The 25,285-nt window shown below is 39.7% G+C and overlaps 1 protein-coding gene across 2 annotated transcripts in view; it reads right to left on the bottom strand.

Moving 5' to 3' along the window:
- Positions 1-21,717, bottom strand: part of EXOC2 (exocyst complex component 2) — a 267,798-nt gene extending 246,081 nt beyond the window's left edge. For both annotated transcript variants that reach the window (XM_027040160.2, XM_027040158.2), the window contains exon 1: positions 21,560-21,717. The gene's annotated coding sequence lies outside the window, so the exon portion shown is untranslated. The remainder of the gene's footprint in view (positions 1-21,559) is intronic.
- Positions 21,718-25,285: the final 3,568 nt, after the last annotated feature.

Consider the following 25,285-nt stretch of genomic DNA (forward strand, 5'->3'; position numbering starts at 1 on the left):
TGCAGTTTTTATTTCTTCTTTGATCCAAGATTAACTTTAGAAAACTTTAAAAACTTCCAGTTAACAGTTTATTGTCGAACTTTTTTTTTTTTTTTTTTTAATTCCAGCTTTTACTTGCTTCATTCTTATTCCAGAGTTTGTTTACTTGTTTTGGTCAGAGAATGTAGTCCACAAATGTCCTAACTGGGGAATTTATTGAGAGTTCTCTTCTTAAATCTCTTCATTTACTTATTCACTGAGCTTCTCCAGTGTCTATTTTAGATCAGGAGTCAGCAAACTACAGCAACCAAGAAATTTGGTCTGCCCACCCGTTTTTGTAAATAAAGCTTTATTGGAACACAGCTACATGAATTCATTTCCATGTTGTTTATGACTGCCTTCTCACTGCAACAGGAGAGATGAGTAGTTGCAATAAAAACCTTAAGGCCAAAAAAAACCTAATATTTACTATCTCACTTTTCAGAAAAAGTCTATCAACCCCTGTTAGGTGATGGCAGGTCAGGTCAGCATCCCCTGCCTCAACAGGATTATAATCTGAAAGACTTGCAGCTGAAACTGTCTGAATTTCCAGGTATATGTTAAGGTTCCCTTCTGTTTCCAGCACTGGCATTTTCCTCACAGTGATTAGAACATATAAGAAAATAAGAGAGAAAGTAAAAAACATTGGCATATACAATGGCATTTTTATCCTGTAAATCCTAATGATACAAAACTGAATGAATCCTCCAAATATTACTTACGCTTACAAAAAGAATTTCAAAAATCGTTTTAACATCCCTTCTAGAAATTAAGGTCTGTTAAATCAGAGTTCTTGCACAGAACTGAGAGAGTTGGTACTTAGCTTTGTTTCTTTTAAGACTTGACAAGTTAGATGTTTTTCTGAATAGACTTTTTAATAGTTTTTGGCTTACAGGAAATTTAAGTAGAAAGTACAGAGAATTCCCATATACCTGTAAATATTAGTTGAGGGAAACCTCATTTAGGATGGAGTCAGGAAGCCCTGAAGGAGTTTTCCATCACAGCTTACTTCACATTCCTGGGCAGGAAGAATCCAATTTACTATCCCAGCAGATGGAAGATTTTCTCCTTGCCCAGCAACAGCTCAGCCACAACTCAGACGATGGGAAACCATCACTGTTACGTGGAAGCTAGGCATGAGTGACAGGATGATGGACCTTAGACATCTTGATGGAAAGACCCAACAGAGGACTGCCCAGAGACAACCCCATTTCACCCCTCTAGCAGGCTGTTTATGGTTACAAGATCCTGGCAGAGGAAGAGCTACGTTTGTTGTGCTTGCCCTTATTTGACCTATGTCTCTAGAATAAAAATACTGCTGCGGTTTCACAGGAAAGGGCATGCTTAGTTAGCTATTTATTGTATAATCCAAGCCTGTCATTCAAATGTTGCAACCCTAGCACCCACACAAAGAAAAAAATAGAGTTCTAGGGCCTTTGCCTCTCTTGACTGGCCCTCTTCTCCCTTGGAGTGTACTTTAATAAAACTTTTCTCACTTTACTTTCATTTATCTGTCCTGTAATTCTTTACTGTGGCAGCAAAAAGAACTGAGGCTTCTGCTAGTAAAATAAGTTTTATTTTTTAGGTTAACATCATTAATATTTACTTTATTAGAACTAAAAACCTATAGGATGCTTCAGTGGCTTTTTCATTTTTAGTTTGAAAAGTTGTAATAGTTGTGCCTAAACTTAAAAAGCTCATTCTGGGGAAGCCTGGTGGCTCAGTCAGTTAAGCATCCGACTTTGGTTCAGGTCATGATCTTACGGTTTCTGAGTTCGAGCTCCAAGTCAGGCTCTGTGCTGACAGCTCAGAGCCTAGAGCCTGCTTTGGATTCTGTGTCTCTCTCTGTCCTTCTTCCATTCATGCTGTCTCTCCCTCTCAAAAATAAACATTAAAAAAAAAAATGGGGGTCGCCCGGGTGGCTCAGTCGGTTAAGCATCCAGCTTCAGCTCAGGTTAGGATCTCATAGTTCATGAGTTCAAGCCTCAAGTACTCATGATTTTCCTCTCTCAACTGCCAAGTATATAGTCAGTCTCTCTTCATGGTCCCAGGGCAGCTCTTCCTGATCATAAGTCCTGTCCCAGTGCTTTAATAAAATCACCTTTCTTGCACCAAAGACATCTTCAAGGATTCTTTCTTGGCAGTGGGTTCCGAACCCCACCCCTCCACTCTAAAAAACCTCATGAGGGCCATTTTTCCTCTGAAGAGTTCACACACCCTATAAGAAAATTATCTTGTACAAAATGTAGACTGTGAACACTTCCCAAAGCCTACCAGTAAAAATGAGTTTGGACTATGGTAAACACAAAAGAAAGCGTATCTCCAAAACACAACAGTAACTTCAAAAATAATTGGGAGAAGGGGGTTAGATATCAAATGCTTTCTCTCAATACTCTTTTCTAGGTCATATTTATGCCTCTTCTCATTGTCAATATGATTCACTACTATGATCTTTGTTCTGCTCTGCTACTAAATCGTGAAGCTGTGATACAAAGTCCTGGTCCATGTATTAATCATGGTTTTTGTTTTTCTGTATTTTATAATGCTTTGACATCTTGGGGCCTTGCAGACTAGGAAAGGAACTGCCTCTCAGAGGGTTAGCTAATTCCTAGAGAGCAAACAACTTGGCAGAAGCAGGCCTTTGATACGCAAACCAACCAATCCAGAGTCCACACCTACCTTTTCTCAGGCTCCTGCAGTCCAGAACAACATTCCTCAGCCCTAAACACACCAAGGCCAGACACTAGACACCTGAGGATAACTGTAGTTTGCCAAAATCAAACTATCCAATCCTAAACTTGCTCAGCTTGCCTACCCTGCCTTGCCTGTTCCTTCTGAAGAAAAACACAATAAAGGCTCTAGCCATTCTCACACTTTCTGCCTACTGACCAACCCTAGTACTTTCCCCAACCCTGGCTTCTCCCACCCTGCCTGGCAAGGTATGCCCCCTCCTCTTAGGGACTGTGAATAACAAACTGTCTTTTCAAGAGCTACCTTTTCTCCTGCTGTTGGCCTCACTATAACTGAATAATAATAAAACCTACATTTAAAACAGTCCTCCCTTTTCAATCTTTTCTGGGCCACTTTGAATAAATGCCAATCTTCGCTCTTCACCAAAGAGAGTCTCAGGCTAGCAGGAGGGAAGAAAGAAAGCAAAAAATATTTAGAAATTCCTTAACTCCAAGTGTTTTAAGGGAATCTGGCCACAGTTATGTTTTTATATTATTTATCCAAGGCAAATTAGTGACAGGAGAATCCAGGATTACTGACCTGTGACTTTTGCAGACTACATGAAGAGATGCTTTATTCATTCTCAGAGATGTGTACCATATCACCCATGGTTCCAAACTGACTCTTTGGAAAGGACAGGTTCTCCTGGTGACTCTGAGGATGCAAGGTTCTGCAATTTCCCACATGACACTTTATGGGGGATCTTGACTACTTAATTAGTGGATTAAAGTTTTCATGTGTAATGGACAGTTAGCATTTGAAGTGTATATTTAGAAACAAATATGGCTTTTGCCTTTATTTAAAATATTTTTCAATATAATGTAACACAACATCAGTAAAGGACATAGCCATTAATTAAAAAATAACACAACATGTCTTAGATAATAAGCAAACATCAATTAATAATAGTAATAACAGTTATAATTATTGAACGCTATATTATCCTTCCCATGTAATAACTTTTAATCCTCACAACTTCCCTGTGAGGATACCCCATTAATACTTTGTATTAACATCCCACAACTAATAACTGAAAGAGCAGGATTCACACGTAGGCAATCTTGCTCAAGTGCCTGTGTCTGTAATATCTCTCTCTCTCTCTCATACACATACACACACACACATAGATGTACTTCATATATGAAAAGAGCACCAAAAAGAATAGTTTTCACAAGTGCTGACAAGCTGACCTCTCAGCCCAGCTCCACAGTGTGGCCATGTTAATGCACTAAGAGATGCAGACTGCCATTAAGGGCACCACCAACAGTCTTTATCAGAACAAAGCAAATTAACTTAAATGGGGTAAAGAACACTGATGTCATTAGAACACACTTTAGTAAGAAAAACCGACCTGTTCAGTTGGGAAGGAAATAAAACCCTAGAAAAGCCAATTAACTAGTAGGAGTCAAAAGACACAGATGCAAATCCTAACTATATGATTTATTCAGGCCCCTTTAAACTCCTAGTTTTCTCATCTATAATATGGGAATAATAGCTAACTTCACAGGTACCCTGAGAGGATTAAATGAAAAATCTCTCCAAACTTTAAAGCTCATTATAAGAATAATACAGCATTGCTCCTCTGCATATATAAAAATACAACTTTAAGTGAATTTATGGGCTGGGTGAGTCGTTAACTGTGCTGTCATGTTGGAGACTGGATGTGAAACTTTACAGGAGGATGACCTTAATCTGTTTTAAGACAGAAGAGATGTTATTAACAAAGAAATAAGAAAATTATAAGATTCATGCCACATAATTTGGGAAAGACCCAAGAAGCAGGAGGGAGATGGGTGAATATAATACTGCAACCGTAAACAATTATATCTCAAGACCAGGGAAACTACTTCTTTAAAGCCACAGCACTGTAGTTCACAATCCAATGAAACAATTCCAAATGCTGACTATGATATATACCCAAGATAGTCAAATACTAAGCTCAATAGTCTAAACAATTACTTTATTTTCTTGGGTTTTTTTTTTTTAATTTTTTTAAATGTTTTTATTTATTTTTGAGACAGAGAGAGAGCATGAGCAGGGGAGGGGTAGAGAGAAGGAGACACAGAATCCGAAGCAGGCTCCAGGCTCTGAGCTGTCAGCACAGAGCCTGATGCGGCGCTCGAACTCACAGACTGTGAGATCATGACCTGAGCTGAAGTCAGATGCTTAACCGACTGAGCCACCCAAGTGCCCCATCTTGTTTATTTTTAATATATTAATTTGAATCCCCAAAATAGTTATAGTCCAAGGCATAATTTTCTTGCTTACATTAATTCAAGCATCAATATAGTTTAAGAATTCTTGGTTATTTAAAGAGTCAAATATAATTTTGATTAAGCAAAAAAACCTAGAATAACATAAGAGTGAATGTATATTACAGCTTTGGGCATGGGAAGACTAAGTTTGAACCTGATGGAACAATCCAAACAGTGAACACATCATATAGAAATGTACGCCTTCTGGGGTGGTTCAGTCAGTTAAGCGTCTGACTTCAGCTCAGGTCATGATCTCACGGTTCATGGGTTCGAGCCACACGTCGGGCTCTGTGCTGACAGCTCAGAGCCTGGAGCCTGCTTTGGATTCTGTATTTCCCTCCCTCTCTGCCCCTCCCTGCCTCATGTTCTGTCTCTCAAAAATAAATGTTAAAAAAAATTTTTTAAAGACGTGTACACCTTAGTAAATGAGACAACCAAATTTAAAAGCCAAATGGGAAATTAAAGAAAATGTTCAAAATAAAACATGAATAGCTTTATTATAAATACATCTCACAAAATCAACAGAAAAACACTAAGACTCAAAAAAAAAAAAAGAGAAAGGCATAAATTTTTATTTTATCACCATACAACACTATTATAACACCATTGACTATACTCCTTATGCTATACATTCATACTGTGCCTTATTCCACAACTAGAATTCTGTACCTCCCACTCCCGTTAACCTGGTTTACCCTTCCCTCCTTTCTCCCTTCCCTCTAGCAACTATCAGTTTGTTCTTTGTATTTATGGGTCTGTTTCCACTTTTTGTTTGTTTTTTTTAGATTCCATATATAAGTGAAAGTATATTGTATTTGCCTTTCTCTAACTTATTCACTTAGTATAATGCCCACTAGATCCAACCATTTTGCACATATGGCTAGATCTCATCCTTTTTATGGCTGACTAATGGTCCACTGAATGTATATACCACTTCTTTACCCATTCATCCAATTTAGGTTGCTTGCATATCTTGGCCATTATAAATAATAGTGCAATAAACAGTAGTGCATGTATCGCTTCAAATTAGTGTTTTCATTTTCTTGGGTAAATACCCAGCAGTGGAATTACTGGATCATATGATATTTCTATTTTTTTTTAATGTTTATTTTTGAGAGAGAGCATGCGCAAGGGGAGAGAGGTGCAGAGAGAGAGGGAGACAGAGGATCTGAAGCGGGCTCTGTACTGAGAGCAGCGAGCCCCATGTGGGGCTCAAACTCACGAATCATGAGATCATGACCTGAAGTCCAGAGCTTAACCGACTGAACCACCCAGGCAGCCCTCTGTTGTTGTTGCTGGGTTTTTTTTGTTTTTTGTGTTGTTTTTTTTTTTTTGAAGAACCTCCACACTGTCTTCCACAATGGCTACACCTATTTATGTTCCTACAAACAGTACACAAGAGCTTCTTTTTCTCCACATACTCACCAATACTTATTTCCTATCTTTATTTTAGTCATTCTCACAAGTGAAAGGTACTATCTCTGTGGTTTTGCTTTGCATTTAGCTGATAATTAGTATGTTGAATATCTGTTCATTAGTCTGTTACCCATATGTATGTCTTCTTTGGAAAAAATGTCTATTCAGGTGCTCTACTTTTTGAGTTAATTTGGTTTTTTGGTGTTGAGTTCTGCAAGTTCTTTATATATTTTGGATATTAGCCACTTATTATTTGCAAAAGGCGGTAAGTTGCCTTTCTGTGTCGTTGGTTTCCTTCACTGTGCACAAGCTTTTTATGTGATGTAGTCCCAATAGTTTATCTTTGCCTTTGTTTCCCTTGTCTGAGGAGACACATCTAGAAAAATGTTCCTAAGGCCAATGTCAAAAAGATTACTGTCTATGTTTTCTTGTAAGAATTTTATGGTTTCAGGTTTCACATTTAGGTCTTTAATCCATCTTGGGTTTACCTTTGTGTATGGTGTAAGAAAGCAGTCCAGTTTTCCCAGCACCATTTATTGAAGAGACTCTCTTTTCCCCACTGCATATTCTTATCTCCTTTGTCATAGATTAACTGACCAAGTAAGCATGAGTTTATCTCTGGGTTCTCCATTCTGTTCCATTGATTTACATGTCTATTTTTGTGCCAGTACCATACTGTTTTGATTATTATAGCTTTATAGTGTATCTTGAAATCTGGGTGATACCTCCAGCTTTCTTCTTCTTTCTCAAGATTGCTTTGGCTATTTGGGGTCTTTTGTAGTTCCATAACAAATTTTAGTATTATTTGTTCTAGTTCTGTGAAAAATATTGTTAGTATTTTGATACGACTGGATTGAATCTGTAGATTGCTTTGCGTAGTAGAGACATTTTAACAATATTAGTTCTTCCTAACTGTGAGCATGTTCTGTCTTTCCATATGTTTGTGTGGTCTTCAATTCCTTTCATCAATGTTTTGTAGTGTTAAGAGTACAGGTCTCTTACCTCCTTTGCTAACTGTATTCAAAGGTATTTTATTCTTTTTGGTACAAGTGTAAACGAAACTGTTTTCTTAATTTCTTTCTGCTACTTTGTTATTAGTGTAAACACAACAGATTTCTGTATATTAATTCTGTATCCTGTAACTTTAGTGAATGCATTTAATTCCAATAGGTTTTTGGTGGAGTCTTCAAGGAATTTTTTTGTATAGAATCATGTCATCGGAAAATAGTGACAGCTTTTCTTCTTTAACAATCTGGATGCCTCTTGTTTTTTGCTTTTTTTGTTTTTTGTTTTTGTTTTTTGTCTGTCTTGGCTAAGACTTCCAGTAGTGTGTTGAATAAAAGTGGTAAAATGGACATCTTTGTCTCATTCCTGATGTTAGGGGAAAAGCTCTCATTTCTTCACCATTGAATATAATGTGAGCTATGGGACTGTCATATAAGGCCTTTATTACACTGAGGTATATTCCCTCTAATCCCACCTTTTTGAGAGTTTTTATCATGAACAGATGTTGAATTTTGTCAAATGCCTTTTATGCATCTATTTAGATAAATATATGATTTATATCCTTCACATGTTGATTGATATGGGAATACTGAGCCCTCCTTGCATCCCATAATAAATCCGACTTGATCATGGCAAATGATCCTTTTAACATACTGTTGAATGTGGTTTGCTAATATTTTGAGACTTAAAACATTCTTAAAAGGTGACCAATGGATAAAATAATCCAAACCATGAGGACTATTAGGCATGAAGGTTTCCATAACTGTAATTATTTATTAACACAAAGGGGAAAAAAATAAAAACATCCCAAACAACTAGAAAATGACTTACATAAAATATGAAGGTCTATCCAAGAAAATATTTTTTTTTTAAGTTTATTTATTTTTGAGAGAGAGCATGTGCAAGCGAGAGGGAGAGGGGCAGAGAAAGAGGAGAAAGGAGAAACTGAATCCCAAGCAGATTCCACACTGTCAGGGCAGACCCTGACATGGGGTTCAAACCACAAACTGTGAGATGATAACCTGAGCTGATATCAAGAGTCAGACACTTAACCGACTGAGCCACCCAGGTGCCCCATCCAAGGAAATATTATGCAGTAAGTGATATATTACAAAAAGATGCCAGAGCAAGAAAATATTTATAACAAATTAGTTTTTAAAAGGGGCCATGTATGTGTGTGTGTGTGTGTGTGTGTGTGTGTGTATGTAAATATGTAAATCTATATTTAGCAAATCATTTAGCATTTTAGAATACTTACTTCAAGGAACTTTGTTGTATATTTTTAAATCATTTTGTGTATGTATGTATATACATTATATTATGTATAATATATTATAAAGCTTCCATGGGACAGTCTTCTGACTGGATGTTTGGAAAAATTTTAGCCTGCTTATCAAATGCCCTTTACTGGTCAAGAGCCTATTGGGAAGAAAGGGAAAATTGACTCAATGGACATCATTCTAGCACAGACAGTTTCTATTAAAAAGGTAACTATGGGGCACCTGGGTGGCTCAGTCAGCTAAGCGTCCAACTCTTGGTTTCAGCTCAGGTAATGATGTCATGGTTTGTGAGTTCAAGCCCCACATTGGGCTCCCTACTGTCAGCGCAGAGCCCACTTCAGATCCTCCGTCCCTCTCTCTCTCTGCTCCTCCCCAACTTGCAGGTTCTCTCTCTTAAAAATAAATAAAACATTAAAAAACATATAAAAAAAAAAAGAAAAAACCTGCCTTTGTACAAGTATATATGCTTGAATGGATATGGGAAAGTCTGAGATGGATAGACACCAGAGGTTAACATTACAGGGGGAATGAGACTGGGGAGGGTAGAGGGGTCAAAAAAGTCATGTTTTTTATACATTTTTATATTGGTTTCCCTGTGGCATTGAGCATGTATACAAATTTTTCAGAGATGTAGTAAGGCCTTGGACACAGAAAGGTCAATTCCAGAGCATGGTATGGAGTAACCTTATGAATGGAGATACAAGGCAGTATATAGCTTCCTTGGTAATGCTGACCACATAATGTTTCCTCTTGACAGATCTGGAACTGTTGATTTCTCTTATTAATTGATTTTCTTATGAAAGAGATAACAAATAATATTCCCTACATTTAACAAAAAAAGAAAGGATGGGGCACCTGGGTGGCTCAGTGAGTTTAGCGTCCAACTCTTGATTTCAGCTCAGGTCACGATTTCATGGTTTGAGATCAAGCTCCACATCAGGCTCTGCACTGATAGCATGAAGCCTGCCTGAGATTCTCTTTCTCTACCTCTCTCTCTCTCTGCCCCTCCCCTGCTTGCACACACACACACTCGCTCTCTCTCTCTCTCTCAAAATAAATAAGTAAACATTAAAAGGCGGGGGTGGGGGGAGGAATTGCTGTACCAAGGTCTCTGATAAAGAACTGTCCTCAATGGGCTTGGCTAAGACTGCATCATGTTCTTTTCTTTACTCCTAGGACCTAGTCCAGTACCAGAACAAAGCAGATACTCAGTAAAACAGTGGTTGGGCTGAACAGACCTGGGAACACACAGGCTGTCAATTCTCTCTTCTTTTGGCTCTTCAGGGACAGCAGCAAACTTTAAGCCATGTGGAATTTTAGCTATGAGAATTGAGATGTGGTCTTCAAACAGAATGTCAGCTTGATTTGTATCACTGCAGGATATACACCATTTCTTGATTCTGTACCGTGTCCCACACACTATTTTTTAAACCAGTAAATCTATCACTTGTTAGCCTCCAGGCTAAGATCAAATGTAAACTAATAAATCCATGCCACACTAGCAATCAAAAACTACTAAGAAATTGAGTCTTCTAACTACAACCTAAAAGTTTACTCAAACTGTGACAGCTCCTCTTAATACTCTATACAGAAATGCTAACTATAAAGTCAAGTTATTTGTTCATGCCACAGAAAGGAATCAGAAATGAATCCAAATTAACCACAAAGTGCAGAACAACTCATCTTCTATGGGTCACCTCTGAGTGACAGTAGGTCAAGTTCAAACGTGGCCTCTAATTACAAGGCCCAAGAGGTGAAAAACTTGATACTGTATTACCTCTTCCATAAAGAATTACCTGAAAATCAGAAATTCTAATGAGTAGGGTCAGATCTTTAATACTGTGTCCTTTTCAAAAAAAATCTTAAATGTCTAAATCAAAATTAGTTGTACCTCTCATAATTCTTTACATTAGAAAAATACTTATTTTTCAACCATCCTTTATTTCTATAAAAACTAGGCCAAAACTGACTTAAGTTTGATTTTTCAAATGTCAAAATCCACACATAAAAAAGAAGAGCAAAACCAAAAATATATTTTAAAATTCTACTTTTTGGTTCTAAATAATGAAAACTCCAAAGACAGTAATTTTTGTCTTAGATCTAAAGATGAACTTGTATTCAACAAAGATGCACTTAGAAATGCTATTTTAAAAATGCTGCCAAAGCAGTGTAGCTCAAAAGACAATGTTTCTCTGCCCTTGAAAGAGAATCAACTGCTGTTGAGGCCAATTGCCACCTCAGTTACATAGACCAAAACTCTGCTCCTCTTCCTTTTCAGTGTTCATTAGCCCAATAAAAGCAAAGCAGGAATGGAGGGATTTGGTTCAATCAGGATTTATCCTTTTAGAGTTCTAGATCAAATTTCAAAAGCCAGTTAGCAATGGCATTGTTCAGTTCAAGACAGGTTGAGAATAGGTCCCTGCATGACTTACTCCTACAAGGAAGGGCTGGGTGACTGACACGGCATTTCTATAAAATATAAGCCTAGAGCATGTCACAGCTCCTGTTAAATATTTCTGAGTTTCTGAAACATAAGTTCATTTCTACTTATAATGTTTACTTGACTATACCCATCATTTATCAATGTTTTTTCTATCTATAGAATTTTCACTCATTAGGTAAAAGAAATAGGGTAATGACTGACACTATGCACATATTTTGCCATAGTCAACACAAAAGGTTACATATTATATGATTGCATTTATATAAAAGTTCAGAATAAGTAAACCCATAACGATAAAGTATATTATTGGTAGCTAGAGAAGGGGGAATGGAAAAGGATTGACTGGATTCAGAGTTTTCTTGGGGAGTAAGGAAAATGTTCCAGGATTAGATAATAGCAATGGTTTGCATAACACTAATTTTGCTTCAGAATTCTTGGGAGCAATAGATTACCATTTTCACCACAAAACAGAACACTCAAAAAATGGACACAAGAGGAAATACAAGATGATAGCATTTAAAAAAAAAAAAAAAAAAAAAGCATTTGACACTACTTGAATTCCTAAAGTCTTCTGATTTAAGATCAAATGAGATGAAAGAAAGAAAACCTTGGCCAGGACTGAAAGAACAGGAGGGAGTAAGAAAGACTTTATTTACCCTCCCAGTGATGGAAACTGAGTTCATTAACTAAAACTCAGGGTAAAAATAATGGGGAAGAGGTACCTGGATGGCTCAGTCGGTTAAGCATCCAACTCCTGACTGCAGCGCAGGTTGTGATCTCATGGTTCCTGAGGTAAGTTTATAAAATATATAAACTTTTAAAAAATAAGTAAATAAAACAAAAATGACAGGGAAAATAGTGGAACAACAATAAGCTAGACATATTAACCTCTCTGGGAAATGTCAGTGGTCGAGACTTTCCAGTCCTAGACAACACATCAGTAACACCAACTCCATTCCAGCAAGACTGTGGGGAAGATGGGGAAATAAAGAAGCTAAACAATGCGAAATCCCAAGTGATATCAACAGTCTAGTGTTTACTTAAATGACAAAATACTTGACTATCTTAGTAATAATGCTCAGAAGTGAGAGAGGAACAAAAATCAAGATACTACTGCTAATTTATTTACAATGAAAGAATTAGAAAAAAAGATATTGTCCTAAATTTATACTACTGCATAAAAAGTTTCACTTGTCTCAACCTGTCAGATCTGTATTATAAGCCAATATCACTGTATTATAAGCCAATATGACAAATATAATAATTACAGTAAACAGGCATGCCAAAATCAATGCAGATTTTCAAAAAGGGTCAAGGAATCAACTGTCAGCTTAAATTGGTTAATTCTATTAAAATTGTTAAACATGACAGACTGTCGTCACACAACTCCCAGATTCTTTTACATGAGCAGAGTTGGATTAATTTGACCCAAATTTTGTATAATAGCTTTTCCCATTTCTAAAAATACATCAACTTTGTCACTTACTTAAAATCTCTGCTTTACTTCTCTAGCTTGACCTCAAAAGAAACTTCTTCAAGGCCATATATCTTGACATAGTGAAAGCAAAATAATCACAGCACTCAGCAGTGCTATTAACATTTCTGAGCCACAGGGATTAAACAGGCAGATGCTATGGAAAGTGCCTGTTGGGAGAAGACAGGGAGTTGAGACTGCACCACAGCTGTGAGGGATTGAAGCTGCTAGCTATGGAATCAAGTTTAGGAGAAACTCTGGGCACAACTCCGGCATCCGAAATAAATTAAAGTAAACAGTCTTGCTCTCTCTCATCCACCCTGTTAGCAGCCTCTCGACTGAGTGAGACCACACACTCAGACCACACAGCGCCAGCTGAACTCCTCGCACGCAACATCTACAAGCTGTCACTCGGCAGCACAGAGGGCAAGGGGGGGGGGGGGGGGAGGTTGAAGGAGAGTGAAAAGAGAGGGAAAGGGGGGAGGGGAAAGTGGAGAATCTCCTCTACATACAGCTGGACTGAGTGATACGTGGTTTAGAGAAAGGGAAAAACCTCCCTGAGAAAACAAGCTGACCATGGCCTTGTGTATCCTTGACCTGTACTCCCCCATACCAATTTAGTAGCCGATGAAGGATTAACAAAGCATGCATTTAACATCAATTAACCTTCTATCCATCACAGGTCAAAAGAGAAAACTGCCATTATAAAAGTATTTCATTAAAATAAAGAGGAAAGGCCACATTTTCTTACAATTTATAATGTATACTTAAACAAGTGCATTTTCTTTTATTTTATATTATATTGGTTTTAACCCGTCTGCTTCTTTTCCTTTAATGGAGCACACAGAATGAAGTTAGTGTTTCTGCAACAGAGGTCAGAAAATTTTAATTTTGTAATTTTCCCGTACTTCACTGTAACACAACCTTTGATTTTCCAAAATATTTACTGGTAGAAGAACAGAGGGTAAAATATCTTTTACATAACTTCAGTCTAAATATACATTTAAAAAAATAACTAGTAAAAAAAATATTAAGGGAAAGAAACAGAAAAATAGTAACCACAAAAGTAGCTTTAGAATGATTAACCAAATTTTTACTACTTATTAAAGAAGAATTTTGCTGATTTTAATAGCTAACAAGAAATAAGTGATCAGGTGTCTTATCCTCTGAGGTCCCCAGAGGCTCCGTTCAGCTAAAGGGATAAGACCAGGAGTTGGAAATAACAGGAGTTCTGATTCACTGCAGACTTGAAGAACCCTCACCAAAGAGGCCAGGGAAAGCCTCCTGATGTTAAAGCACTATTTTCTTAAATCAGGCCACAGAAAAGTGAAAGTTTTCCCCCCAAAATAATAGCACTAGATAGATTTTTCCTGTCCAGAGTCATGGATCCAAAGGACCCCAGAAAAACCTCATTGCAGAGATGCCTAGAGTTTCAACGATAAAATTACATGCCACTAGACTCAGGCCGCCCAGCAACAGAACCAAATGTAGAATTCACCACATCCTCCTTGAGTCATGTTCAACCTGTTTTAGAATAGACTTTCCTCTTGGGGTTGGGCTGGGCTAACCCCAGAGGGATCTCCTTGAGACACTGGAAAAGGGTTTTAAAGAATGGTAATTTGTTTCCTTCCATTTTCTGTAAACTCATTCTACTTTTCCTGTGCAGGGTCAAGATCAAGTTATCTCAGCACAAACACACATTTTACCATCTAAGGGCACAGGGTAGGACAAGTCTCAAAGACAGGGTCATGAATTCTTCTATCCAACATTTTTTTTTTTAAGTATGCAAGGTGGGGAGGGATGGAAGGGGGAGAGAAGGAGAGAGGGAGGGGGAAAAGGAGAAGGAGAAAGAGGGAGAAAGAAGGAGAGAGAAGGAGAGAGGGAGAGAGAAAGAGAATCTCAAGCAGGCTCCACTCTCAGTGTGGAGCTTGATGCAGGGCTGGATCCCATGACCCTGGGATCATGACGTGAGTCATCTGCACAAAGGAAGGACTGAACAAATAAGAGATAAAGCATCCCTACTTTTCCAGCTCTTTTTAGACTTCTTTCCTTCATCACTCCTACAAAGAAAATATAATTTAAATACGCAATTTAAAAAAATTTTTTAATGTTTTATTATTTATTTTTGAGAAAAAGAGAGACAGAGAACTCGAGGAGGAGAGGGACAGAGAAAGAGAGGGAGACGCAGAATCCAAAGTGAGTTCCAGGCTACAAGCTGTCAGCACAAAGCCCTATGCAGGGCTCGAACCCACAAACCATGAGATCATGACCTGAGCCAAAGTCAGACACTTAACTGACTGAGGCACCCAGGTTCCCCAAAATAACTATGTTTTTAAATGAAAGCATAACTTTTTATGTGTTAATTCGTTTGGGAAAAAAAAAAACAATGATTTTAAAAATAAAACTCTTAGGGGCGCCTGGGTGGCTCAGTCAGTTAAGCGTCCAACTTCGGCTCAGGTTATGATCTCGCGGTTCGTGGGTTCAAGCCCACATCGGGCTCTGTGCTGACAGCTCAGAGCCTGGAGCCTGCCTCAGATTCTGTGTCTCCCTCTCTCTCTGCCCCTTACCCACTCACACTCTGTCTCTCTCTCAAAGATGAATAAACATTGAAAAAAATTTAACTTTGATAAATGGCACTGAATTATGTATCTATAAACTTATGCATCTATAGATATTACATATATATAGGGGTGCCTGGGTGGCTCAAGTCGGTTAAGGGTCCAACTTTGGCTCAGGTCATGATATGATCTTACGGTTTATGGGTTTGAGCCCCACCTTGGGCTGTGGGCTGACAGCCTGCTTCGGATTCTGTGTCTCCTCTCTCTCTGACCCTCTCCCACTTGTGCACTGTCTCTCTCACTCTCCCCCAAAAATAAATATTTAAAAAATATTATACACACACACATACATAATGAAAAAAAACCCTTCACTCTTGCTATAATATTTTGGAGTAAAGAGAAGGGAATGTACAAGAAGTAACTAGAAAAGAATACTGGAAGCAAGAGAGTATATAGGGGAAAAGCCTGACAATCTGGCTCTCTAGAGCTCCCACATAACTGATCTGTTACATAAATACTTGAGTACACAGCTAATCTAAAACAAACAATGGATACCATCTTAATTCCGTCAATTAAAAGTCTCATTCTTTATTTCCCAGAAACTTTAAAATCCCCTGCCTCAGCAGGCTAAGTCTTCCTAGAAGACAATTAGCTTCACTACACTTCAAAGTCAAAAGCTGTTAGGTCTAAAGGTGGCTGGTTCTCTAACTTATGTCACTGGACATTGATAGCATACTGAAAATAAAACAGGCCAGTGCAAATCCACCACCCTCCAAAAACACAAACAAAAACCTAATTTTAAAGAAAATACACTACTCAATGGAAGGAAAAAGGAATCGTAGTTCAGTAAAAGCACAGCATTATTCATTCACCAATCTATTGCCAATTGTACCCATGTCCCTTACCACCCTCATCTTCATTAGATTTACATTGGGTGAACAAAACATTACTTCTTGATATTTCAGAAAACATTATTTCTTCAGGAAAAAAAAAGCGTCCCAGTGTTTTTTTTTTTTTGTTTGTTTTTTCAGAAACACAGATCACGTGGACAATACTGAAGATGGCATTATCAAATAAAACTGATTTTTATCTTTGTTTAGTCCATCAAGAAGATTTGGGATATATACAGATTGGTCATCTAGCACCTCAAAAAATGACAGTGCTGGATTCCTCATTAAAGAGATAAATAAACTAAAATTTGGAACAAGGAACCTCAGATAATTCAGTCAAAACAAATATTTATTAAGGACTTCCTATGTCCCAGGCACTATACTGGGAAAATGATAGGAACAAGATTTTGTGACAAGGAAGTCATGGATGACCCTTACATTCAATAGAGTGATAGGTACTGAAACCAGAAAGCAGTGGGATGAGTGTGAAATGGACTTAAACAACTATTTAAGAATTTTGCCTAGGATGGAAAAAGAAATTTGAATAGAGGAATGTGAAATCAAAGGAGCATGCTACTTTTTTATTGTTACTGTTTTTCTATTTTGCTTTAATTGTCATCTGTCTCTAGGCATGATTAAAGGCTGACAAGAATGAGCCTTTGGCCAATGAACAACTAAATAAAGTACTCCCAAAGGCAAGAGTGGATACAGAGGCCTGGGACATATGTCTTAGGATAAATGCAATCTCTTTTGGGGTAACTGGGGAAAGAGGAAAGGTTTTTTGGAAGAAAGAGCATGGGATTCTCCACTGATAGTTCTACTCGTTGTGAAGTAGGTGGCAAGAGTATCTGCTGGGAGTATAGATTATGTGAAAGGATGAGAGATTTGAGAAAAATGGAAAATGCTTAAAATAGATTCTACAGAGGGCAGAAGCAAACACTTACAAGGAAAACCCTAGAAAACTCTTTGATGGTCAGTTGAGATTGATGACCATGGATCCGTAGGAGTACAAATCTAGATGCTAGAATTTTCCCCTGTTGGTTTCAGCAACTCAGTTCAAGCATTAAAGAAGGTAAAGAATTGAGATGGTCCAGGGCGGAGAATTTGCCAGCCAGATGCTACAAACGGATAATAATACAATTGAGCATTCTGGTATGAGAGTGACCAAAGATCCGGTAAAAGTGCAGCTGTAATGGAGGTAACTGAGTGAGGGTGAGAAAGATAAGACACTAAGCAAAGAGTGGAAGATTTGAGCTTTGCATTTCAGAAGTGGACTAGTTTCAGGTATGGGCACTTTAGTCCTGCTTCCCCACTCCCAGGTACATCTCTGGCAATAGCCATATCCCTTTGCTTGGCTCCTGCTCTCAGGAGGCTGTAGTTTGTCCTTTTGTTCCCTCTACTTGTTGTCAGTTTCTCCTTGGGCCTCACTGTCCCTTGTTTGTTCCCTAACCCTGCCCACACCTCTGCAAGTAGTGCCTTTATTAAAATCTCCCTACTTGAACCATCTGGCATGAATTCTGATTCCTGCTGAGACCCTCATTTATCCAGATACACATCATGTCAATCACATGGGGATTTCATTAAACTAAAACCAAATATCCCTGACTTTCAGTCTTGTTTTGTCTTTCAGTAAAATTATAATACAACCAAAGTTAAAATCATATAATCTTCAATATCACATAACTTTTTAAGTGGAAAAGGCCTTTAAAAATTCAGGAAATTTGGGGCACCTGGGTGGCTCAGTCAGTTAAATGTCTGACCTCACAGCTCGTGCGTTCCAGCCCCACATCAGGCTCTGTGCAGTGCCTGAAGCCTGCTGACACTGTCTCTCACTCTCTCTCTCTCTCTCAAAAATAAATAAACATTAAAAAATAAAAATTCATCAAATCTTACAGATGAAACTATGAGACAACCTTACAAGAGCAGCACAGCTAGCAAGCAGCAAAAGGAGAACTCATTCATCAATGCACATTATTGAATGCTAACTTTGTGCCATGCACCACTCTAGGTGCCTGCTTGGATCCACCTTATGCAGCTTATATTCTAATTAACTAAACTCCAGGTTTCCCAAATCCCAGTGTCCACTGTTGTTTCCACTACCGGCACCAAGACTTATTTTAAGCAGGAAGTAGTAAGTAGAAGGAATTACTAAAATCAAAACCGAAAATTAAGCCTGGGATGCACCCCAGTCTTAAATGTTACCAATGATATTAAAGTTAAAGAATATTGATGAAACTTTAGAGCAAACCTAATACAATTTTCCTGGGGGAAAAAAATGCATAGTAAGTCAGTTCCAAACCCCTCAGCTTTACCTTCAGAGCACTCCATAATCCAAAACATACTTACTTACCAGCCTGTGGGCCTTCTTCTGTGTGCCACCCAGACGTTCCAGTGCCTTCCCTATGAAGGGCCACATCCTCCCCATCAAGGTCTGACCTCCATGAAGTTTTCCCAATTACTCTAACCCCAACAGATCCCCTTCTCTGAATTCCTGCTATTCTTACACTCAATATTATAGTTTAGTTCTTAGATATTCTTTAATTGAGAGCAAAAATGCCCCTTCTGAATCTAAGCTAATATTATTTCTAATGTGTATGTCAAGCATATGCTAAAGTGGGAGATACAAAAATGGCCAAAACTAATCTCCAGCCAGCCAGAACTTAGCCTTTTGACAGATGTAAGTACCAGTAATACCTATAGCCCCTAAAACAACACAGGGATAGGACAAGTGCTAACTGGTTTTGGATTCACTGAGCTGAAAAATTTCAAACCAGGAAAAAATCTTAATCTAGTTTTATATATTCCCTGACTACAGGAAAAAGGAAACTGAAGCCCAAAGAGGCTATGCCCATGCTATGAAGCAGGTAGGTGGTAGCTCACAGACCAGTAAATGGCTGCTTTGACTCCTAAGCTGAAAAACCTTTTGACTCCATAATTTTCAAACTGAGGGCCAAAGATGACTATAGGTGTACCCATAGCTTCAAGAGTCATATTCTCTACAATTACTTTAAGTTTGTGTGTTTGTATCAAGAATAATTATTTTATGGGCCCCTGGGTGGCTCAGTCAGTTAAGCGTCTGCCTTCAGCTCAGGTCATGATCTCACAGTTTGTGGGTTCAAGCCCCACGTCAGGCTCTGCACTGATAGCATGGAGCCTGCTTCGGGTTCTGTCTCCCTCCCTCTCTGCCCCTCCCCCGCTCACTCTCACTCTCTCAAAAATAAATAAATAAACATCTTTTTTAAAAGAATAATTATTTTAAATTAACATAAACATACACTGAACCATGTGATAATAACAACACTACTACCATGCAATTTCACCAGGCAATCCAGGAGATGCATGAACACGTTCCTCACCATCTGAGAACAATCAACATTCTAGCATACTGCTTAGCACAATGATCAATGTTATTTCCCATGCCAATCAATTTCAAAATCCTCTCTACTCAACACTGGCCTAAAACTTATCCATTCAATAAACACTGAAGCTCCTGGGATGTGGTAGGTGCTAACTAGATCCTGGCTACATGAAGATGAATAAATTGGAAAATGGGTGAAAAAGTAATTAAAAGATTAACTATATACATAACTATACATAGCATTTCCTATACTCTGGCTTAATCCTGCCATTCCCTGGTGCTAGAAATTATGCAAAGTCCTCTACTAGAAGGCTGCTTTGCAAAATTTGAGTTCTGATTTCATTTTCCCTATAATTCATACATAACAGGCTCTCAAATATTAGTGCAATGAGTGAAAATTTAAGCAGCTTAACAATCATCTTTTCAAAAAGTAACATTTCAAAATTATATTCAGTACAGAAATTAAATGCTTGACACGATAAAAAAGAAATTTCTGAACCTTTCAAGAGTCATTCCAAATTACACTGGGGGATCCTGTTTCCTTGTTTAAATTAAGTTCCTACTTAGTGGCCCCTGGGTGGCTCAGTCAGTTAAGTATCCAACTTCAGCTCAGGTCATGATCTCACCTTTGGTGAGTTTGAGCTTGAATGGGACTCTGTCTCCCTCTCACTCTCTGCCCCTCCCCCGTTCACATTCTCTCTCTCTTTCTCTCTCTCAAAAATAAAAATAAACATTAAAAAAAATGTTTTAAAGTTCCTAAACAGAAGAGAACATTTGAGTAGTAAACACACATCATCCTCTTTTTATTACCACCCTTTCAGTCAACAACTTTGGACACACAGATGATCCTCAGGAAGCTTCTGGCATTCAGTTTCTGTTAGTAGAGTCAGATACACAGAGCCTGACCAGAATGTACTAATGTTTATACAGAAAATATAATGTATTAGGAGACTGAGCCACAAGACCTCAGTTACAACTAGCTTTACAGGGTGCCTGGGTGGCTCAGTCGGTTAAGCCTCAGACTTCACCTCAGGTCATGATCTCATGGTTCATGGGTTCAAGCCTGGCATCAGGTTCTGTGCTGACACCTCAGAGCCTGGAGCCTGTTTCAGATTCTGTGTCTCCCTCTCTCTCTGCCCTTTCTCCGCTAGCACTCTGTCTCAAAAACAAATAAACACTAAAAAAACATTTTTAATAAAAAATAAAAAAATAACTAGTTTTTCAATATAGTGCCATCCAAATGATTTAATTAAAGTGTGGCTGGGTAAGCGTTTTTAAAAGGTTTCCTTGTAAGTTTACTCCAATTCATGAGAGGAAAAAAAAAAAACTTTCTCATACCTATTATTATAATTGACCTTTACTGATTAAGAATAGCTTATTTCCATTTAAAGACAATCTTTTGCAAGAACTGTTTCTTGGAAATTAAGGAAGTGTCTATACAAAATCTTGGGATAGCAAGCTAGCATCACCAGGCTTACATGAGAGATGACACTGTGTTTGGGTGTGCAGGCTGTAGAGCTTCGGTGCCTTGTCTCAAAGGAAGTTAAAAGACTGAGTAACTACAAGCTAGTTACATAACCACTCCGGGCTTCCGTTTCTCCCTCTGTAAAATGGGGATGATATACAGCATTTACCTCTCGTGAGAATTAAATTAGTAAATGTAAACGCTTAAAACACTGAATGAAAGGCACCTAGAAAATGCTCAGTATAGCTCTAAATGACGCAAACTTAAGCAAAATAAGCAAAACATGTCTCACATTCGCTCTTCGCGAATAAATTCTTACACCTGACACAGTGACAATACGTAGGGACGCAAGGGGGACGAGTGAAGCCGACTACAACCAACGGGTCGATGGTCAGTATTTTGGAGGCCCATGACCGGCGCAAGGGTGAAGGTCTCTGGGCCTCTAGCAGGTGTCAGGGACGGCGCGGAGGTGCGGACGGGAACCGCGCGGCGCCTTCCTCCTCACAGTCAGGGACTGAAGAGCGGTGCAGGAGACTGACACCGGCGCTGGCGGACCACTTCCACCCGCCTCTCTGGGAGCGAGGCCAGCCGCCGGCGCCCGCCGCCCTGCCTGTCCGTGCCTCCCCAGGCTGGCCTTCAGCCAGGACCTCCAGCCTCCACAACGTACCTCCAGCCTGCCTGCCGCCCCCTACGGCCCGCAACGACCGAGCTCCCGGCGGCTCTCGCGAAGAGTCCCGGGCGGTGGCTGCCCTAACCGCCGGCGCCTTCACTTCCGCCCGCTGGGAGCGCCGAGAGCGTCGATCCGCCGGGTAGTCGAGCTCCGAGTCCTAGATGATCCAAGCCTCTGCGGGAAGAGCTGGTGGGAGGGTCGGAGCCGGCTTCCGGTAGGGTTGGGACTGGCGCTGGGGCCGCAGGACAGAAGGCGTGGCTGGGGACGCTGGAGGGTTGGGGTGGGGAGGCCGAGGGGATCCGCAGCTTGCAGCGTCGGTTCGGTACCCTCGGATCTCCTCTAGGAGGATGTAGGATGAGACGGTGCGTTTCTGGTTGGTTCTGCACCGAATCGGGATGTTGTAGTTCCTACCGAGGCTTTTGGAAGCTAGGCAAGGCACAAAAGCCACAGGACCTTAGATATTGTGGAGGAGGATGCCAGGCTACAACCTGGAGACTCTGAGACTTGGTGACTGTTGTAGTTAAATTTAAGGAACAACTGCATGGGCTAGGCGCTGTGCAAGGCATTGGAGATATAAAGGTGAATTAAAGGCAGTCACTTCCTTTCGGGATCTGGCTGGGCTGAGGATAAATCAGAGCCTTAGGTTAGAGGAAAAAGAATGGCACTTAGGGAGTGACTACAACAGCCTAGGCAAGAAATGACTGGTTTGCACTGAAAAGACAATGGTGAGGATGAAGGGAAAGTGGTGATAGGAAACTGAGAAAATAGAATTCTGGTTGTTTCTACTTTATTAGCAGAAGACTCATTAAGATCATCCATGAAAATGGAGGATGGGAGGCAAGGGAGGTTTAACAAAAAAAGGTGAAATCTTTGTCTTGGATACTGCGAATCAAATTACTAAGAAAATATGGCAAGATTTCCAGGCAGGGCTGAGAGCTTTCTTGGGATGTGTAGTCCTAAATTTAAAATGGAATCAGTCAGCGTGCTTGGTTATGCTTTGGCTGCTCTGGTGTAGGTAGAGAAATAGTAGAAAATTATTTCTAAGTGAGGATGGAGTTTTACAAGGCAAAAGGAACAGGAAACAAAGGAGTTGAAAGTCTGTGCAAAGAAATGTTATTATGGAGGACAATGGAGTTTAAGCTTGTGTAACAGTATTTAGAGGGATTTTTCTGGTTGTCCTGGAATTTAAATTGGCCACTTAGACTATTAAGGTATCAGATAACTAGGATGATCATTTGTCCCACTCTGCATGAGATAGCTCTGGTTTTTGTCTGTTATCCTGGCTTAACTGTTAAGAGTGTCCCTTTCATTGTCAAAAATGCCTCTGTTTGGACAATATGTAGTCACACTAAAGTCACACTGCTTTATAAAGAGAGATGCAAACAATTGAGATCAGACATCTCTTCAGGGCTTAGAAGGGATTCCCTCACCTGGCTCTAAGCAAAGTTAGTACGTGCTGACCTGAGGTATACAGGAGCCTATGTTTGCTATCAGAGTGGAGCTGAGCATAGGAACAAAGTTCTTGGAAGAGTTGGCCTGCCATTGGCACTAAACATAATTATGAGTATGCTAAATCTGCTTTTGGTCTAGAAATTCCCAAAGATATGAGACCTGTTGGAGTCACCAGTTACAGCTAAATAGAAAGGAGGATAGCTGTGAAGCAGAGGCACAACCATGATAAAGGTTTTGCCATCTCTCACTCTAAGAACTCAGACATGTGCTTCACCCAAATTTCATCTTTGGTCAATTTTTATGTCTCACATGAATGCCCACCAGAGAGCATCCACAGCAGAGGAGAACTCAGTACCCAGGATGATTTGACCAACACCTTCAGTCCTGGGTGACACCAATGTTTATGCAGTGGGCCTGTGAATGGTATAGCCATAGTAGCAGGGATGGAGCTCCATGGACCCCTTTCAACAAGGCAGATCCAGATAGTGTGTCTACTCCCTCCAACTGCAAAGGCCAGTGCAACTACTTGGCAAATTAATTTCTTCAGACCCAGTTACATATCCTGGGTTTTGGTTTGTCTTCCCTGTCTGCAGAGCCCTGACAAGCATCACTATCCAGTTGCTCACAGAGTGTTTTATTTATCATCATGGGATTTCCCATAATAACATCTGGGACCAGGGACACACTTAAGAGTGAAACAAGTCTGACAAAGAGGACAATACAAGATCTACTGGTTCTACCCTACATCACACACCCAAAAACTGCCACTCTGAGAGAACTTTAGAATGACCTCTTAAAGGCTCCAGCTTGGAGAACTAAGGCTCCAGCTTGGAGAAAATACTTTGCAGGGTCGAGATGCTATGTTATTCGATGCAATATGTATTTTGAACCTAATGCCAGCATATGGTACTGCACCTCAGATAGAGTCCTGGCTCTTGTGGTGGGAGAGAATGCTCTTCCAGGGAATACAAGGTTCCATTAAATCTAAAGGCCTCTCCTCATTTGGGCTCCTCATTTGGGCAACAAAAAATGACCCTTATGGTCAAGAGGAAATAAGACAGGGAGTATTTTTTCTAGAACTCAGGGCACTCCCTGGGCATCTTTTCCATGCCTGATGATAACAGTAAATGGGCAACATAGCAACCCTGGCCTGACAAGGGCATGGCAACTGGCTCAGACCCCACAGGTATAGAGGTCAGGGTCACTTCATCAAGCAAGCAGTACAGGCCAGCAGAAGTGCTAGTTGAGAATGAGGGGAATCTAGAATGGGTGGTAAAGGAGGAAGGTGATGGAATCACTGTGGCCTCAGGATCAACTGCAACATGAGCCCATATTTCAACGTATCAATACATCTGATGTTGGTATGACTGGACATCAGCATGAGGAATCAGAGACAGAACGAAGTGAACACAACACAGCATGCAAAGGATAGATAATAGCAGAGGCTGTCAGAGCCCACCCATACCCCTTTGCTGTCCCCTTTACTCTCTAATGGCTACTTTCCTGGAACACATACCCCTTTTTGCCTTAGGGCTTTTTTTCCTAGACACAGGGCAAGCTGGAAGCACTGGAGAATTCATTGGCCCAGATGCAGGCTTCAGCCAAAGGTAGGCAAGGATTTTGTATATAACTATCCAGTTGCCTCAATCCTAGGGTAGCTCAAAAGCATGTTATCCAGCATATTCCAGACCTTCCCGTGAGATTGAACTCCAATGCCCTCAGGAACACCTTCACAGTATACCTTTTATTGGCTTCCTTCCCTTTCCCTCCTGGCTTCCTCACTCCCCTTCTGTGTTTCCTTAGTATCATCTCCTAAGTTAAATACTAGCCCTTGAAACCGTATCTCAGAGTGGGCTTCTGGGGGAAATCCAGCTGAGATAGTCATTATCATAGGCCAAAAACAACCTATAGTTATTACAACTCAAATATCTGTATGTGCTGAATTACAAACCTATTAGAGAAATATATCCTAAGAAAAGGTGATTTTTTTGTATAGATGCTTTGAGTGGTGGGATTTAGCATGACTCTCTTCTGTCTCTACATCAGAAGACTTGTTGAGGAGCATCTGGGTAGCTCAGTTAGTTAAGTGTCTAACTCTTGGTTTCAGCTCAGGTCATGATCTCACGGTTTGTGGGATCAAGGCCCACATTGATTCTCTCTCTCCCTCTCTCTCTCTGCCCCTCTCCTGCTCGTGTTCTCTCTCTCACAAATAAATAAACTTAAAAGAAGAAGAAGACATGTCAAAGTATTGCTCCAGTGTGCAATAACTTG

Source organism: Acinonyx jubatus, chromosome B2 (assembly GCF_027475565.1).
Source record: "Acinonyx jubatus isolate Ajub_Pintada_27869175 chromosome B2, VMU_Ajub_asm_v1.0, whole genome shotgun sequence".
NCBI lineage: Eukaryota > Metazoa > Chordata > Mammalia > Carnivora > Felidae > Acinonyx > Acinonyx jubatus.